General features: G+C 38.7%; 1 protein-coding gene across 4 annotated transcripts in view; it reads right to left on the bottom strand.

The window, feature by feature from the left end:
* The window catches only part of PLEKHG1 (pleckstrin homology and RhoGEF domain containing G1), a 243528-nt gene that overhangs the window by 183121 nt on the left and 39775 nt on the right, over positions 1 to 20632 (bottom strand). For all 4 annotated transcript variants that reach the window (XM_023206155.1, XM_023206158.1, XM_023206156.3 and 1 more), the window contains exon 2: positions 8791 to 8849. The gene's annotated coding sequence lies outside the window, so the exon portion shown is untranslated. The remainder of the gene's footprint in view (positions 1 to 8790; positions 8850 to 20632) is intronic.

Here is a 20632-nt window from a genome sequence, read left to right as displayed (position 1 = left end):
ATATGTCATTGTAAGTTTTAGACCAGACACCTGACATAATTAACTCAGCACTTTGGGTGGACCAGCCTGGTGGACTGAATGAACAGGAGGTTCATGAGTTCAGAGAAACAAGAGAGAAAGAGAATCCAGTCCCAACACGGGTGCACACAGCATGGCTGGGCTGCGTGCACATTTCACGGCTGTGAAGATGACACTAGGCATGGAGTTGCAGTTGGGTATTTAGACCTCAAACTGTTTCAAAAACTGTCAGGTGCATGAGTTATGCAGTGACTTAGATTTCTGCAAGCTTCAGGTTCCTAATCTGTAAAATCCAATTAATGATAACTGCACAAGGCTAAAAGAATTAAGAAATAATATACAGCATGTAGCTTATCGTAAATGTTAGTTTTTTGCTTTCTGAAGGCAGTGCAAATGAAAAAGCAGAGATGAGACAGATGGTAAGGTAAATTTAGTGAGATTTGCTGACAAATTTGATATTAAGGGCAGGGTGAGGAGCAGGGAGAAGAAAAGGAGACAGATGTCAAACATGGCTTAGAAGTGATGTGGCTGTACTAAAATCCCTTCATTTCCTCAAACAGGAGAGTTCGGAGGTAGATGCAGCTTTAAGAACACGTGATCATAGAGGTGACTGGAAGTCCTCAATTGAAAACCCCAGAAAAGGCTTAGAAATGAGGGCAGGGGCTTAGGAATTAAAGGGAAACCAGAGAGAAATGATTTGGCAAGTGTTTGACTAAGAGTCTGGTTGCTATATTCAATTTATGAGGACCTGGGAAATTGCTGAACTCCGTTTCTCTTTGAATGGCTATGCTTTAGAAATCAAAAAAGTGTATATGAAGTTACAACACTGTAAGAAGCTAGGCCCCACATTTTTTTTTTAAGACAAAGAATATTAAAAGAAAATACTCGCCTTAAGACAGGACTTAAGATCAATTGCAATTCCATGTCTTTCTATTTTAAAACACAATGATTGCTGTAATACCCCACTTAACTCTAAAAAGGTTTTATCACAAATGTAATCTTCCTCTAGAACAGGCTTTCCTATGGCACAGAAAAGGCATGATGGTATAACGCAATAAAACACAGATTTCTGAAGTATGCCTGCCCTGAACAATGCAACTGAAATGAGGATGTTTGGGATCTGGGATGAGACAGGAAGAAAGGAGACAAGGCGGAGTGGAGGTAAGGTTGGCTGTAGCTCAGTCAACATGAATGCAGGCTTTGATTACCTAAAGCCTAAAGGTGGGTAATTTTGTTTTACCGACTTCTTAAGCTTGGGGAATCTGGCCCAGTGCTTCTACAAGTTTTTCAAATATTATAACTAAATGTCTGGAACAGACACTGGATTCCTTATCCACAGCTGCTAAGAGCAGATCTGGCACTACTGGGCCCATCTGGTCCTTTTGACATTTTAAGTGACAGCCTTTCCGTGCCTATTAGAATGGTCCCTGAGCAAGCCCCTGATGGGTCTCTACAAGTTGATCATTAGCTGCAGATGTTAAGAACATGAGACATCCATGATTCTGTACTGCATGGGCTATGATATTCTATCTGGTTTTTAAAGTACAACAATAATCTTGTACCTAGCTTTATAACAAGTGAGTAACTTGCTAACCATTATGTATCTAAAACATAGCCTTGAAACATATTAAGGGAAAACTGATACAACTAAAAGCAAAAACTGATAATCCACCAACACAAGGAGAGCTCTAAAGCAGCTCTCTCAGAAAATGACAGATCAAGTAGAGAAGGATGTTGATGATTTGAATAACAATTAAACAATTTTGACTTAATAAATAATTGTACCCAACCAACAGAAAACATGCAGTACTTTCAAAGACACAGCCCTTTCACAAGCGAAGCCCATTTCTTCTGATCATCTAACTGCTTTGGTACCGTAAATTTCAGATTAATATCTAATTTCTTGGCAGAAGCCTTGTATCCTTGCCTTCATATCCTTCACAATACTTAGCTCAGTGCTTTCTACAAAGCAGAAATTCTTGATCATCCCACAGAGGTCACTTTTAATGAAGTTATCAATAACAACTTTGGCTAAGTAATTTTATGCCACTTCTCTTTGAACCATGTGTTGCCTAAGGAGTCCATCAGGATCTGTTAAGTCTTACTAGATTGGAGGTAGTTTGATAGCAAAAGGTCTAAACAAATTTTCACCTTAGAATTTGAGATGACTGAAAGTCATTCTTCATTGGTCCTGGAGCCAGTGCTGTAACTAAATGTTTTGGGATGCCCTATCACTTTTATGCACGAAGCACAGAGTCAGCCCAACAAGACCGCAAAAGGCCATGGGCTCCCTAACTAGCAAACATGAGGGTTGGTGCCATCACAAGTTATCCAGCTAGAGTGCATGGTACTATTGTATAGAACTTTGTCCTCCAAATGGTCTTTCTCTGCGCTCCTCCAACAGGGGCAGAATGCAATTATTGCTTCAATCCATTCATATTTCTTCCTGTAACCCATTTCTGTGTTTCTGCTGGCCACTTCTCTTCACCATAGTTGACCTTAAATCTGCATTTGCCAAACTATCTTCCACAGAACAATATGGTAATAGGTTTAAAAATTAAAGTAGTTTAAAGGAGTTTTTTTTTTTTTTTTGGGATGGAGTCTCGCTCTGTCGCCCAGGCTGGAGTGCAGTGGCCAGATCTTGGCTCAATGCAAGCTCCGCCTCCCGGGTTCACGCCATTCTCCTGCCTCAGCCTCCCAAGTAGCTGGGACTACAGGCACCCGCCACCATGCCCAGCTAGTTTTTTTGTGTTTTTCAGTAGAGACGGGGTTTCACCGTGTTAGCCAGGATGGTCTTGATCTCCTGACCCCGTGATCTGCCCGTCTTGGCCTCCCAAAGTGCTGGGACCACAGGCTTGAGCCACCACGCCTGGCCCTAAAGTAGTTTTTAGTAGTTTAAACTACTAAAGTAGTTTAAAATTAAAGGAGTGGTGGCATGAAAGGAGGTGTTCCATGCTTAATGAAGTTTGGGAAACCCTGCCTATAACACCTCCTTGTTGAACACATGCCATTCAGGGCAGCATGTAAGAGTCTGCAGCAACAGGAGCTGATTAACCTTACTGAAATCCCAAACTTATTTGACCACGATGTCCCCTTGCCCTCCTCATTTTCAACAGAAAACTATTACCATAATTCTACAAAACTGAGGACATACTGTCCAAGAGGCTCCTAATTCCCAGTTTCAAGGACAGGAACAGGAGCTAGTTCCTTCCTCGCTCTGAAGGTCACCCCTTTGAGAGAAAACAAGTATTGTTTTTGAAACTCATACCCTTTTTCTCTCAAGAATAGTTAGGGAGCCCCTCAGATTCTTCACCAGCTATAACTAAAGGGTCTACAATGACGAAGTCTCCTCTACAAAATGTCTAGTCCCTATACCACCTTAAGGTATTCAAACTTCTAGGAGACTTTTTTTTAAATTGGTTGATTTTAAAATTTTTTTTATTTTTTATTATATTTTAAGTTCTGGGATACATGTGCAGAACGTGAAGGTTTGTTACATAGGTATACATGTGCCATGTCGGTTTGCTACACCCATCAACCCATCATCTACATTAGGTATTTCTCCTAATGCTATCCCTCTCCTAGCCCCCCACCCCCCAACAGGTCCTGGTGTGTGATGTTCCCCTCCCTGTGTCCATGTGTTCTCATTGTTCAACTCCCACTTAAGAGAACATGTGGTTGTTTGGTTTTCTGTTCTTCTGTTAGTTTGCTGAGAATGGTGGTTTCCAGCTCCATCCATGTCCCTGCAGAGGACATGAACTCATCCTTTTTTATGGCTGCATAGTATTCCATTGTGTATATGTGTCACATTTTCTTTATCCAATCTATCATTGATGGGCATTTGGGTTGGTTTCAAGTCTTTGATATTGTGAGCAGTGCTGCAGTAAACATATGTGTGCATGTGTCTTTTCTTTTTTTGAGACAGAGTCTCACTCTGTTGCCCAGGCTGGAGTGCAGTGGCTGATCTCAGCTCACTGCAAGCTCCGCCTCCCAGGTTCACGCCATTCTTCTGCCTCAGCCTCCCGAGTAGCTGGGACTACAGGTGCCCGCCACCACGCCCAGCTAATTTTTTGTATTTTTGGTAGAGACGCGGTTTCACTGTGTTAGCCAGGATGATCTTGATCTCCTGACCTTGTGATCTGCCGGCCTTGGCCTCCCAAAGTGCTGGGATTACAGGCATGAGCCATCACACCCGGTCATGCATGTGTCTTTATAGCAGAATGATTTATAATCCTTTGGGTATATACCCAGTAATGGGATTGCTGGGTCAAATGGTATTTCTGGCTCTAGATCCTTGAGGAATCGCCACACTGTCTTCCACAATGGTTGAACTAATTTGCATTCCCACCAACAGTGTAAAAGCATTCCTATTTCTCTAGGAGACTTTTTTAAAGGAAAAGAGATGTTCACTACTTAGGCAGAGTTAATCTGCACACTTTCCGAATGTTGTAATTCTGTGCATATTTTTGTAACTACTATATTTGGTTTGTATAACAATTTTAATCTTTACATATTTTTAAAAATCATTTTTATAACACCACCAAGCCAGGTGATAATCAGGAGATTTTGCAATGGAAGAATCTGAAGGAAAGCACTTCAATGACTTTCTAAAGATCAAACACTGCATTTCCATCCGTGTCCTCTGGCATTCTGCCAAGAATTCCCCCGGATGGTTATATTCTTAGCAATGTCTAGCTCAGTACAACAAGTTACTTATTCATAATGTGAATCATTTATGCTATAGCCACCAATCATTCTTCTATTAGATGCCTTACAATAAATCCATCAGCCCCGAGGAAAACACTTACAGGGCCCTGGGACACAGTAGCAAGGTCACCTAGAAGACATGTGAAGGGCTGAGCAGTGTTGATTCCTTCTTGAGCATGCCTTCACCATATTATTTCTAAGTCTTAGAGGTAAAAAGCAGTAATATTTCAATCCCACAAGGCCTTCAATGTTGAGATTATACAATACCAAGGTACCACAAAAGTAGCTACTGACCTGGGATGGGCTCAGTGTGGTCCTCCTGCACCTGCTCATGAGAGGGCAGTGTCAGTGCCTCAGTCAGATGGGGATGGAAGAAACTGGAGGGTGATGCCTACCCTCCAGAGACGAGGACTGCCTCACAGTAGGGCCACAAGGCACCACGGATTACAGAGCACAGCTGTGCTGAGCAATGGCAAAATCTAGGCTAGAAACATATCATTTCTAATCTTTGGTGTCTTTAATAAAAGGCACGCCACTATCCTGTTATCCCACTCACCAGCACAAGAGGCTCAGGAAATGCTAGCAAGAACAGCAAAGATCAGGGCGCCCTCAGCACCCAGTGCCTGGACGTGCCCTGGAACATGAATGTGCATCTTTCTGTCACCTGGGCAGTCCTATGCTGTGTACCCTAAGTGGCAGCTCTGCCCTGATGCCCTTCCATCAAAGAACCGGGGTAGGTGAAACCCTGGACAAGAAGGCACAGAGAACAAAATGTGGGGACAATTTTGTTCAGAAAATTATCTTTGTATCGATCCATCTAGCAGTTTTTGTAGCACCAAATAAATTAGTCATATTACAAAGCAAACAATATCAATGAGTGTGGACAGGGAACTATTTATTTGATTTAAGGAAAACAGAATGAACAACTGGAGCAATCTAGCCTAACAACATGCCATTTCTTTCTTCCTTTGTTGATATAAGCATGCATCTCTCTTATGAGCAGACATATCTATGGACTCATTTACAGAGAAGATCATCATTTCTAAAACAGAAATATTTACTCTTTTTCTTTTTCTCTTTTTTTTGAGATAGGGTCTCACTCTGTCACCCAGGCTGGAGTGCACTGATGCAGTCTTGACCCACTGCAACCTCTGCCTCCTGAGTTCAAGCAATCTTCCCACCTCAGGCTCCTGAGCTAGGACTACAGGAGCTCATCACCACATCCAGCTGATTTTTGTATTTTTTGCAGACATAGGGTCTCACCGTGTTGCCATATTGCCCAGGCTGGTCTTAAACTCCTAGGGTCAAATGATCTGCCAGCTTTGGCCTTTCAAAGTGCTGGGATTACAGGCGTGAGCCACTGTGCCCGGCCTGTTTACTCTTTTTTTTTTAATGCATCCAAATGACTGAATCTCACACACACATGGGGTGAGCCTGACCTATAACACAGGTGGGGCCCCATGTTGACTTTTGTGGGCCTTGGACATTTTCGCCTTTGTGAGCCTCTTCCTCCACGAAAAAATATTAAATTAAATTTTACAACTGCATTGGTATAAAGACAAATATAATCCAAGCTAGGGTTCCATATTATATGTTCCTTATTACTATGTTCATTTTTTCTTCTGTTTTAAAAATAAAGTTAAAACAATTCCATGGGCCACTGAAAAGTATCACGGGCGCTGAGCACTGTGACTAATGAATAAGTCAGCTCTACGCCAGGACCTATTGATTTTCAAGCTACTCAGCATTCTAGTCATAAGTTAGAGAAAAGAACTTCTGGGACTTTCTTGCCAGTAATAAAATCTGCAGTAAGAAAACCACTGTTTTACCAGTTAGCAAAGCACTGATGAACTCTGACACAAGCAAAGTAATCTCGACTCTATTAAAATACTATTTGTCTTTGTAATAACTTTGAGTACTTCAAGAACAGTTCAGTGTTTTAAATATTTATGTCTCCAATAAAGCAATATTATTTTGTGAGTTAAAGGCAAGGCTCTAACCCATTGTTGCACTTAAGCTTTTAATTGTTTTACATTATTGCTTGGTTAAAAAAAAAAAAAAAAAGATGGTATAAAATTGAAAGTATAAACTTTTCTTTTTCATTTTCTTTTCTTTTCTTTTTTTTTTTTGAGACAGAGTTTCACTCTCGTTGCCCAAGTTGGAGTGCAATGGTGCAATCTCAGCTCACTGCAACCACTGCCTCCTGGGTTCAAGGGATTCTCCTGCCTCAGCCTCCCAAGTAGCGAGGATTACAGGCATGAGCCACCACGCCTGGCTAATTTTGTATTTTTAATAGCAAAGGGGTTTCACATGTTGGCCAGGCTGGTCTCAAACTCCTGACCTCATGATCCACCCCGCTCTGCCTCCCAAAGTGCTGGGATTACAGGCATGAGCCACTGCACCCGGCTGAAAATATAAACTTCTTTATCAGTAAAAAGTGATACCACTGTGCTTACCAGACTAAATTTCTTCATCTATTCCTAACACTCTAGTAAGCATTTGATGTATGATTGAGTAGCAGTAGTTTACCATTGCAGGCCTTGACAAATAGTTGATAATGTGGTCAGAGCCTGATAAATTAAAGTACTTAGGAAAGAAACAGAGTAAAATAATTGCCTGGACCTAACAGAAAGGCGTATCTCCTCTTCCTTCCTTTCCCTTTTAGTGTCACTGTGGTTTTTCAAGAACCACCACCACCAAATTAAAATGAGATTTTTCAATCTTAAAGAAAAATAAGTTAAAAAAAAAGCACAGAACTTTTCTAGCCAATGAAAAGGATTTAAAATGTTACCTAAAGACGAATTCAATAACACCAGAAGGCCAGTGGGAAGAAATGACTCTGAAATGGGTCATGAGCGATTACACTGATTCCATTTTGAGTCTTTGTGTATGTTAATCTGTAGTACGCATTTTCTTTAATTTTTTTTCCTTTGGTAACAATATTTGTCATTATTCTATACAAAATAAAGACTTTTGTTTCGTTTTGTTTTGAGAGAGTCTCGCTCTATCCCCTAGGCTGGAGTACAGTGGTGCAATCTCTGCTCACTGCAACCTCTGCTGCCCTGCTTCAAGTGATTCTCCTGCCTCAGCCTCCTGAGTAGCTGGGATTACAGGCACGTGCCACCATGCCCAGTTAATTTTTATATTTTTAGTAGAGATGGGGTTTCACCATGTTGGCCAGGCTGGTCTCAAACTCCTGACCTCAGGTGATCTGCCCACCTTGGCCTCCCAAAGTGCTGGGATTAGAGGTGTAAGCCACTATGCCCGGTCTAAAGACTATTTGGGAATAGATTTTTCTGTTTTAAAAAAGACTACAGGGCTGGGCGTGGTGGCTCTCACCTGTAATCCCAGCACTTTAGGTGGCCGAGGTGGGTGGCTTACTTGAGGTCAGGAGTTCATGACCAGCCTGGCCAACATGGTAAAACCCCATCTCTACTAAAAATACAAAAATGAGCCACGCATGGTGGTGTGTGCCTGTTATCGCAACTACTCCAGAGGCTGAGGCAGGAGAATCATTTCAAATTGAGAGGAGGTTGTAGTGAGGTGAGATCGCACCACTGCACTCCAGCCTGGGTGACAAAGCAAGACCCTGTCTCAAAAAAAGAAAAAAATGACTACAGTAGCTCCTCTAATAGGTCATTTCACTTTCTGCAGTTTCAGTTTCCTGCAGTCAACTGTGGTCTGAAAGTATTACAGTCTTTTGAGAGACAGAGAAACCATATTCACATAACTTTTATGACAGTGTGTTGTTATAATTGTTCTATCTTATTATTCATTGTTGCTAATCTTTTACTGTGCCTAATGTAGACATTAAATCTTATTATAGATATGCATGTGTAGGAAAAACCGTTCATATAGAGTCAATACTATCCATGGTTTCAGGCATCCACAGGGTGCTTGGAATATATCCCCCACAGATAAGGGGGACTGCTATATTTGAAAATCGAAAAATGTGACTTAGAGAGCACACTTACACAAAAATACCCAACAAACTGAAATTATGAATACATTAAGCTTTTAACATATGTTTCATACTGAAGTGGCAAAAAAATGAAAAGAGCTCACTCGGATAGTTGAAACCTTTTCAATGTCTTCACCCACAGACTCTTCTCATCAGTCTTCACCTGCAGTAAAAACAAAAAATAAATTGCTGTTTATCTAAATATTACTTTTTCAGAATTCTTTTAATGGAACGTGGATAAGCTATCAGGGCTAATTTTAAGTGGTTTAAAAGGAAGACTAGATGCCCAAAGGCCAGGATTTTCCCAGGAAAAGGCCATATCATGCTACTGGACTGTAATAGGCCTATAGCAATAATCATAAACATTTAATTCAAAAATGAAAAGATTCACAGGATGTGGCATTAGAAAGTTACTGATGTCCTATCATCCTTGATTTTTCCCTTTCCCTTGAAATACTCTGATAATTCAAAAGGAGACGTGAATGTACAACAGCTCTGTAAACAAAGGAGTTCAGTGACTTGCCAGAAGCCAGGAAGAATTTCCCTCAACAAAGGAGAGAGAAAACTCGAGGCCATGAAGCAGGGAATGGAAGGAGAGGCTCTGATTTCAGTCCTTGTCCACCGCAGCATCCCTAGCTCCAAAACACAAGTCCTCCGACAACTGCCTAAGGCCGCAGCCACTCTTCCCGGAGTTCTCAATTTCCATCAGTGCAAGAGTTGAGGGGTTGAGCTCATTGGGGTGAGGCTTACATCTGGTGAAATTTGGGGCTGCAGTTTTTCTGGTCACTGTTTTGGTTTTTCTTTTTTTTCTTTTTTTTTTTTTTGAGACAAAGTTTTGCTCTTGTCACCCATTCTGGAGTGCAATGGTACAACCCTGGCACACTGCAACCTCCACCTCCCAGGTTCAAGCAATTCTCCTGCTTCAGCCTCCCAAGTAGCTGGAACTGCAGGTGTATGCCACCACACACAGCTAATTTTTTGTATTTTTAGTAGCGTCAGGGTTTCACCATGTTGGCCTGGCAGGTCTTGAACTCCTGACCTTAGGTGATCTGCCCGCCTCGGCCTCCCAAAGTGCTGGGATTACAGGCATAAGCCACCGTGCCCAGCCTGGTCACTGTTTTTAAAACGAAAGAACCACAGACATTTCAACATTTGCAGAGTTTTAAAATTAAAAAAAAAAAAAGTGCCTAGAAATTTCTCAGCTGGGTATCTTCATGAAAAAAAGTTACTCGAATATATTCCAGTTGACTGAGGGATGAATCAAAAGAAAAACTTCAGAGTGAAACGGTAGCTACACAATAGCACTGGTGGGGAACATTAAAGGCAGGCACAGAATGTGCTATTATTATAAAAACAGCCCAACTAGAGTACTGGTTTCCAAAATTTTTGAAAAAAAATAAAAACTTAGTAAAAAAACTTTACTATAATTAGCTCCACCTAGGTCTGAAACCCTAGCTCAAATAATCAAAAATGGGGAAATGGGTGGGGATAATGAAAATTAGCTAATTTTATTCTGCATACGAGGAGTAAAAACAATGCAGTTTCATTTGTAACACGAGTACTTTTTCATTGAAGGGAATAAAGAAATTAAATGTTTAAGCTCAGTTAAGTCTGAAATAAATATGATATAGGCAAGACAGAAATAAAAACAAAAGAAGGATTCTGCAATTTAAATATTTAAAAACCAGTAGATGGTTCATTGCAAACGAAATACTTCATGGGCAGATTTCTGACAAATTTGGTCTTAAAAATCCAACACAAAACTAGAGTTATTAGAGGACTATATCACAGAAATGGAAAGGATGAAAAAAATCATGAATACTACATAAAAATATCCTGTGAAGAAATTCAAACATTTCATTGGAAACAGTTTTATAAGGTGATATTTCATTATCAACATTGAACCAAAAATATAAAGGCTAAACAACTAATATATATGGTTTACCTCAAGGATTAGATAATTCCCAAATGATATGAAAAGCTTTCAAGATAGAGGAAAAATGAGGCTCCCCAATTTGATAAAGCCAGCACAAATCTGATAAGGTACGAAGAGAGAAAAGAGGCATGTTTGACTTAGGTAAGATGTAAGAGCCCTAAATTAAGTGCTCAGAAAACTCAATTTCTAGTATACAACACATCTATATAGATAAGGTTTATTCTATAAATATTATATAAATAGATCCATTACGCCCTATCAATAGGTCACAGAAGATCAACACCTACTCTTATCTTCAAAGATGCCAAAATGGCATGGGGTAAACTCAGCACCTACATACGGTCATCTCTCAGTGCATGGAGAAATAGGATAGTTTGCCATGATTTTTAAGAAGACCTGAAATCAACAGACATTTTTATTAAAAGTCAGGAATAAAAGATGTTCACTGGGCAACAGTGAAAGAAAATGAACTGCCAAATTACCTCCATCAGCAGGTGACGAGGTTGAATACCTAGAAAGATACCACAAAAGAAATATCTTTTAAAAAACTATTAGAAATAGTAAAGGTTAAGATCATTTAAAACAAGCTATTTAAAAAGCACTGGTTTTTAATCCAGTGGCAGAAATGATGAGTCATAATCAAATGAAAATGAAGACAGTCTGAGAATAGATCATATTCAGAAAAATAATGCTTAAAGAATCTATATAGAAGACATTTAAAGTAATCTTTAGACAATGATTCCCTCATGAGAAATGATGAAAATGCAAATGTATTTTTTTTAAAAAAGAAAACAGCATCGTCTAGTCAGGAAATTCAATATGAGGTAAACCAATGAATTTATAATTTTGATTATTATAGGAATATGAGAACAGCAAGAGGGCTTCTACAATCAGCAATGTTTATAGGCGAATACTTGAGAACCTCAGAGGCTGTTCTATAAATTCAAAATAGGATTTAAAAAAAATTAAGAATATTTGATTATCTGGCCTTAAGTGCAAAATCCACTAATATATTATACTCAGGACATTAAATCCAAATAGAATTTCACATCAAAACAAAACTTCATTACACTTCTGAAGGTTGGGGAAGTGTTAAAAATAGCCGTCAGTGTTTTATTTGTGAAGAGAAAATGCTGACTGCACTTCACTGAATCACGGTAAAAAAGGTCACATTTTATTGCTTTTGGCCAAAGAACAATGCTAAACTTAAAGTCCACACTATAAGCAAGGTGATGTTTAAAATAAGTTACATGGGCAAAACACAACTCATGTGAGTTTGAGTATAAAAATAAATAAAATGTCAGGGTTGATTTTGTAAAAAGGAGACCAACGTATCACCATGTCCTTTTAACTACAGTGTCTAAAATAAGCTTACCTTTAATTTTAGACAACAGACTCAAAGCTGTGTGTCCCTGACAATAACTGTGGATCAATTCTAGTTATTCCAGAATGAATGTTAACAACAATTACCCACGAAAAAGACCAACCTTGCTTTTTATATGCAAGACAAAATAAAAGGCCGTTGTTATTCTATGTGACTAGGTAAAGTGGCTTTTAATGGTCTGAGTTAGGTGTGGCTTAAACAAGATTGATTTAAAGTCATGTCTGATAATAACACTTCTAAACATGATACTGACTATGCAAAGACCCAAAGCATAAACATTTTCCCGAAAATGTCAATTGTTTGATATATACGAGTCCAGTAAATTTGTTCATAAGCACAAAATGTGTTGTTTCTTGAGTAAAACACATGAACTTTGTAAAAGAAACAAAGTGAGGGGAGAAATCCATATAAGGGGCTACCAGAAACGACAGGACTTCAGATCAGTATCGAACTGTAATAATGCCAAAAGGGTAAATCTATCAATGTTGACCATCTTTGTTACTGACTTAAAATATGATTTAAGTCAGTAACAAAGATGGTCAAGTACACAAAAATAAAGGGAATATTTTTGAGGGGATATAAAATCTGATCGGGTAAATCTCAAAATAATCTCTATTTGGAATAGATTCTTGCTGCTGCTCCTACCTGCCATCCTGAAGAGCCATGTCACATCTGTCCATTCCAATCTGAGAATGTCAGCTAGATAACGTGTGACTCTACATCCACTGCAACATCAAAACCCCTTTCTTGCTTCTACCTGCCCTTCTTTGAGCTGTTTCATTTCATTCATAGACATCAGCAAGTAACAATGGCTTGTGTAATGCAAACTGGCTTCTATGAAGTGCGTGGAATAACATCATCTGTTGGTTTTGAAGCCTGACATCCATCTACCCTCCTTCTGGCATTCCCACCAACATTTTCCTCTCCCTTGCCCTACTCCCAGCCCATGTGCTCGGAATGACATTAATTAGGCTAAGCCATTCATCATGTTTCATCCCCCTAATTACTGTGATTAGTTCATGGATTGGCACATGGCCCACACCAGACCAATCAGGGCCACCGAGATCTAATTTTTGGGTTTTATGAAGAAGGAAACAGAACGTTTCCCACTATTAGATAAGAACAAGAGAGGGAAGAGCTGCTGCAGCCATCCTGCAAACACATAGGGTTCGAGGATAAGCCAACATGGAGAAACCCCATTCTGATAAATTTTATGTGCTTTTGAACTGTAAAACAGGCTTGTACATACACTATTGTAACTTGCTTTCTCCCACTCAATATTGTGTGAGATTTCCCTGTGTTATTTTGCCAATCATGTAGTTCAACTGTTTGTATGGGTGGATAGTATGTTATTGAATGATCTGTGGTATATTTATATGTTCTGGTGTTTGGACCTGTAGACTGTAACCAGTTTGGGTTTTTTTTCCTACTAAAAGCAATGCTGTACATTTCTTCTGTATTCATGTGCTGGAGATTCTACATTGTATTTATCTGAATTGAAAGTGTTAGGCTGTTCATCACACACATGGTGAACTTTACTGGTAATGCTAAAGTTTTTCAAGAATTGTACCAATTTACACTCCACCCATAGTGTATAAGGGTTCCACTGGCTCTACACTACATTATGGCCAACACTTGATGCTACAAAATTGTAATTATAGCTATAGCTATTCTCCTGGGTGTGGAATCGTATTGTTATGGTTTAAATTTGCATTTTCCTAACTACTAATGAGGTTGATGAGCATATCTTCATATGCATTTATGTTTCCTTCCCTGTGAAAAACCTGTTCATGCATTTTGCCCATTTTCTACTGAATTGTCTTTTACTTATGAATTTGTTGGAGTTCTTCATATATTCTTAATATATAAATCCACAGGTCTGTTATGGATTATGATTTATCTTCACTCTCAACAGAGGATCTTAAATATAATGCAGTTACATATGTCTATAGTTTAATGATTTTTTGTTTTAGGAAATTCTTTTCCTGTCCCAAGGACGTGAAAATATTCTTATATATTTCTTTTAAACACTTTGTAATTTCACATGTAAGTCCTTGATCCAGTTGAAATTGATGACGTATATGTCTGAGGCAGGGATACATTTTTATTTTTTCCATAAGGATAACCAATTACCCCAGAGTCACTTACTAATTTATTCTTTCCTCTTATTTGCAATGCACATCTGTTATATATTAGGATTCTATAGAAATGTGGGCCTGTTTCAAGACTACTATTTTATTGGTCTAACTGCTTATCCCTATTGCCAAAATCACACTGCCTAAATAACTATGATTTTGTAACAATATAAATAACATTGGTAAATTCTTCTACGTGCTTCTTCGGAATTATTTTGGCTACTTTTGAATCTTTGTTCTGTATACATTTTATAATTAACCTAAGTTCCACCAAAAGCATGTTGAATTTGATTGGAGTTGCACTACATCTGCATATGAGAAAATCAACATCTTTATATTATAATAATGATATTGTCTATGAACATGTTACCGCTCCACACTATTTAGATCCTTAAAAATAACTTCCAATGAAGTTAAAATTATTCCATTTTCTACATAAAGGTCTCATGTATCTTTCACTAGATGTATTTCTAGGGATCTTTTTGTTGTTCCTGGAGAAGTTACCTTTTAAAAAGTATCCCGTTTTTTTTCTAGAAAGGATATTACTAACTTAAAAGAATATACTTGGAAATACCAAGAAAAGTTGCAAAAACAAGAAGAATACAAAAAACACTGTCGGCCGGGCATGGTGGCTCATGCCTGTAATCCAAGTCAATTTTAGTTTCTAATATGATATATGCAAATGGCCATTTCTTCTTTTGAAAGAAAAAAAAAAATACAGTGGGTGTCAATCACTTAGGGGGAAAAATCCTAGAATTTGGAAGTGGAAACCACACAGGAGAGGTACAAATCTTTTGGTAGCTGATATTTCTTAGTCTCCTAACCAGTACATAGACGAGTTGTACTCATCATTTGATTCAATTATGTAGTGAATGCCTGGTATGAGCCGGGCACTATGCAGGCATGAGGAATTGCAAAGTGAATGAAGTATGGTATCTTCAAGAAACACAGCTCACATTTTAGAAAAGCTACATACATCAAGCAGTTTTTAATCCATTGAATTGTTTTCAGTGGTGCTTTGACAGATATATTAGGAAATATTTGTCAAAAGAAAGGTTCTCCCCACTCAATCCAGATATTGTATATTATATTTGCCTGTCTCATCAGGCACCACATGCTGCATGTAAATACAATTTATGAAATGAGTTGAGCTTTTAAGATGAGTTCAGTTTCCAGTTTGTATCAATTCCTAGGTTCCACAGGACACACACCAATATGAGGCAGGATTGATTTGAGGTTCTTACTACATTATTAAGATGTGTTACACTGGTAACAGATGCTTCCAGAATCTGGGCTAGATTTCATGGTAAGTTGACTGTGAGCTTATAAAAAGGCAACTGAAAGCAGACAAACAACAAGAACTCAACACTAAATTTTGATGATCCAGACCTTAGATTTTTACCATTTCCTATTTTTTTTTAAACAGACTAAAAATTGGCATAGTTACCTGGCAAGGGATAATTAATTCTAATACTTAGTTAGAGATGAGGCATTCCAGTAGGTGACCTCTTCCTCATATTCCCTGGTATGTCTCTGTTTTTCATACTTACAGCAAAGATGGCCTCTTAATAAAGAAAAGCTGGCCAAAGAACTGGGGATTCTGTCACTATTTTCCTTGAGTTTTTAAAGTTGGAGGGGATGCTGGGCAAAAATGTAAAAAGTAGGGAATGTTTCTTCAATGAATGAGCATCACTTAAGTACTGCTACTATTACAGGTGCTGTTATAGACACTAGGGTTACATAGAAAAATACTGAGCCACTGCCTAAGACATCAGGTTCTCGAAGGGATACATACCAGGAGACAAACTGGATAGCAGCTATATCACAAGTGCTGTAATCCAGTTATCAATGCTTTTACTTGAGCAGCCTGTGCTACTCCTAAAATGCCTTGAATACATCCAACATTTGAGCACCAACAGCATACCAGTGCAGGTGCTAAGGATGCAGCCATGATTGGGACAGATTCAGTCCTTACTGTCATGGGACCTTTAGCCAGTGGGATGGCTGGCACAGCATTAAAGACAATGCCCAAAGGCAACTGTAGTTATACAGTAAATTCCTGAAAGCATAACAAAATACAACTTTGATATTAAAATTTGGGTCTTGGTAGCATACTGGTGGAGGAAAATTATGGGTAAGACAAGACTTTCCAGAGATACTCAAGTCCAGGCATAAATGGGGAAAAGGAAGGCGATTATGAAAGTTAGCAAGGTTTTGGCAGATTCTACACGTAATAAAATGGAGGAAGCCACAGAAACTGAGCAACATTTTCTAAGCAGAAAAAATTTATAAGCACCACCTTTTATAGAGTTCAAGAGCTTCTTTCAATCTAGGTCAATAACTTCAAGCAATTCGGAATGTGTTAACAAGCAGTGAAAATGAATGTTAATTAAAATAATAAAATTCCCTCAAATGAACAGAATTCAGATGGCTGTGGTTTCCAAAGTTGTACTGTCTCACATGTCAAACAGATTTGATAAAGGGAAACAGGATATTAAGTTTCTTGTGCCACTTATTTAATAAACTAATATTTTAGGAGATAACTTTAAAACCTGAATCTGTATTCGCCCATTAATGGTGAAGCACAATTTTTTTAACCAGGCTTCTGTAAAAATATACTTTATTCAGGCAACATATGGAAAAAAGTATTACATCACTTGAAAATGTTCTATTTAGAAAGGTAATTTCCTTTTGCCTTTTTTTTTTTTTTTTTTTCCTTTCCACATCAGTCAAGTAAAACAGGCTTTGACATATTGGTTTTTAAAAAAGAGAACTTCCAAATATATCACAGAGTTTTTACTTAACATCTATCTTGAGGCTATTTCAATGAGCTTTCAGTTTCAGGGGAGGGAAAAAGGAAACATGAATACGAAGGGCTGGCTTCCAATAAAACGTTTCACAGCTACTACCAAACGGTGATTTATTCATCCACACGTTCCACGGCACTACAGCCACCAGTACTTCCTGGAAACCTTTGGTTTTGCTAACATGGACCATTTTTACTTCTAAAAAGAGGGGAACTGTTAAAATTGAATAATGTAGCACTTGAGGAAAATAAGAGAGAGACAACCGACATATGCAAAAACACCTCGCCATTTTCAATCTGGACTTGAGAAAACTTTTACTTTCACTAAAACTTCATTAGCATATCTAACATGTGCTTACACGGTTATTTTGTTGATCTTAAAATGGTTCAAAACTGAATATGATTACCATTTCAAAAATCTTTCATAGAGTCTGAACTCACAGATCATCTCTTCTGCATAATATTTTTGCTTTCCTTCACAGAAGCCATTAGGGTTTTCTTCAATCTATCTTGCCAGTTTAGACTATATTAAACTTGTTTATTTTAGAATAATTTTATTTATAATATAGGTGTATATGGTTTCTAGTTTCTAACTCCATGAACAGAGTAATATTTCTTCAGATTCTGTTTATGCACATGTTCAGCCAAGATATCTTGACTACATAAAAGGTAAAAGAGCCTCTAATAGTGGGGGCATTTGGCTGTGTGTACAGTTAAACCCAGATTAAAGAGCAGGACACTCAAAGTGCACAGATAAGCTAGAGCATTCTCTAGCCACAAGTTTTTCACTATGAAACTGACATTTAGTGCCCACTAAAAACCTGACATATAGTACTCCTGCCATAAAATTAGTTAGATTTGCACTTTCTGATCTAAATATTCAGCAACTATAGGTATTTCTTTAACATCTGTCCCCAACATTAGACCACAGGAGACCCCATTTCTCTGTGTACCACAGCATGCCGGATGCCCACACATGGCAGATGCTCGCAAGTAATTGTTAAATGAATAACCAAGTAGAACGTGCTCACTGGATTTAGTGGCATGAGGTCAGTGAGAGCAGTTTGGGGAAATTGTAAGGGCTAAAGTGGAAACAGTTCAGGGTGATGAGTGAAACACCTTGTATCTTACACAAGGCCTGAGGGGAGGGAAGCAGAAAGAGCTATTGTGGGGTAGGTATTCCAAGCAGGGTTTTGCGTCGGAGAGTCCGGATGATATATAAATAGTGACAAGATAGATCTTTTAGAGAGGAAAGGGTTGAAAATACTGAAAAAGGAAGAGTAAGTCAAAGCATCCCTGAAAAGACAGGAAGAACGAGGACCCAGAGCCCAGGACCCAGTGTTAATTAAGATGGGGACACACTTGCTGTTATGACAAAGGCAGGAAAATGATGGTTCTTGGTAGATGTGGTGGCAGGCCATGGCCCTGTGTGTTCTCAAGTGATTTCTATTTGCTCAGAGAAGTAGAAGCCAAGATCATCTTCTGAAAAAGTTGGGCAAGGCTGCGCATTTGGGAAGAGTTGGGAAAATTATAATTAAGTCATTTAGGAGAGTCAGTCATGAGCTGACTAGAAAAAAACAGAAAGTCTGTCAATATCACATTCTGCACCATCAACAATCAGGTGATAGGTCCTACTGGCGGGATGCTGGCCTGGGCATGTGCTTTGCAGACAGCAGGTAGGGCCAGATGGGTAACCCTACAGGGAAAGCGGTGGTTTTGGAATCAAAAGATTTGGGCCCAAGGCCAAGATCTGCTATTAATGAGCTGTCTGACTTGGAGGCATCATTTCACTTCCTTAGGCTTTTACCATTTACAAAATGACAGTTGCATAAAAACCTTCAAGGTCCCTTCCAGCCCCAAAAGGACTCTTTATAAAATAACCAGCAAATTAGTCTAATGGCAGCACCACTGATACCGGACAAAAGTTCAGAATTGGACAGGAACCATAATTCCTGCCTGGTCCGTGGCTCCACTGCTTTCCGACATGCATTACACAAGACCTCCCCTCTGGTCTGCCTCCCAGTCTACTTGCACCCTGCCAGCTACACAATAAGCATGATCATATGGAGTTCTTTGCTTCAATCCTTCCAATGGTCCCCATTGCTACGCAAATGAGGCCAGACTCTTTAGGCCAGCCCAGGAAGCTCTCGGTCATCGGTTCCCACCCACCTGTCTGCCTCATTGTCACTGAAATACTAACTGCAAAACTGTTTTTCAAAAAAAAACAAAAAAAAAAGGATAGGGAGAGATTTGTTAAAGGACATAAAATTACAGCTACACAGGATGAATAAATTCCAGTGTTCTATATCACCATAGATGACTGTAATTAACAATAATATGTAGTTCCAAATAGCTAGAAGGATATTGAATATTCCCAACACAAAAAATGATAAAATGTTAGAGATGATGAACATTATTATGTATTCCATGAGTATGTTCATTGTCAATTTCTTAAAAATTAAAAAAGAAAACTAGAGAAATACATAGCATTGTAAAAAATTAAAAGCATTAATAAGGGTTATTTGAATCCCTTAAACATACCCATCCTCTATTCTAGTGGCATATATATTGTCTTGCTATTTTAAGACAGTTCAATTTTAAAACACTGTACTCAGAGGTTGGGGCCAAGCAAGTCCCAGCAGCAACAGTGAAAATTTTGTGGCTGGGTTAAAATATACTAAAGTGAATTCTTTTCACTTTCTAAGGTGAGTACAATGTAAGTTAAAGCCTTCCCAAAAGAAATGGGCTTTCCAGAGGAAGTGAAGACAGAATATAAATAACATTCCCCATTCATTAAAAGAATGGTATTCAATGATGTTTACACATGTGGTTCTCACTCTTTAAACTTAAGTCTAAATATACTTTTAAAGCTGTAGGTAAAGTAGTAATTTACTGAAGCCAAACCACAAAGAAATTTCAGGAATGCATCCAGGTTATATAATTCCATTCCCTGCTACAAAAAGAGAATTCTAATAGCTTCTATTTTGGTCATCTATTCACTACTTTTGACTTAGAACTGAATTTTGGAACATAAAATAATTTGAGAAATTAAGTTTCAGTCTAATTAAGTTTCTAGGTAAGAGGTAGAAATGTAAGCTCCCCACCACTGAACAGCAATTGTTACACAAGCGGTACCTGGCAAAGGGGCTTCTACCTGCCCCCAGAATTCTCCATCCTCTCCCTCTCATGGTTGGGAATTTTCTTGTCCTCTTGACACCTTTATTTACCTTCACTTCAGAAATTCTACACTAGCAGGAGTGACCCTGACAAGAGAGGGAGGGGCAATGAGAAGAAAGGTTCAAGCAAGGGTCAATGAATGTTAGGAGAAAATCAGCTTCTGGCTGAGTGGTGCAGGGGAGGGGTGGCATTCCAGAACCTTCTGTGTACTTGAGGTGGAAGGAGGGCAATCGGACTAGCTTTTATAGAAGACTTAGGAGATGCAAGGAAACACATTAAAAAATGACGTGAGAGTGCAGGAGGTAGGAAAGACTAAATTGTTTCAAGGAGCCATAAGACACCTAACTTAGCCGGAGCTGAGGCCTTGGTGGAAAACAGAAATACATTCTACCTAAAATTTAATAAATTCAGTATGTGCTTCTGATGCTGGAAAATAAAAATTACAAGCAATCCAAGAAGATCATCTTTGAAGAACAATACCTTCTTAAGGGCCAGGGCAATATCCATA

This window comes from Piliocolobus tephrosceles, chromosome 5 (assembly GCF_002776525.5).
Source record: "Piliocolobus tephrosceles isolate RC106 chromosome 5, ASM277652v3, whole genome shotgun sequence".
In the NCBI taxonomy this organism is placed as follows: domain Eukaryota; kingdom Metazoa; phylum Chordata; class Mammalia; order Primates; family Cercopithecidae; genus Piliocolobus; species Piliocolobus tephrosceles.
This window is presented reverse-complemented; position numbering and strand designations above follow the sequence as displayed.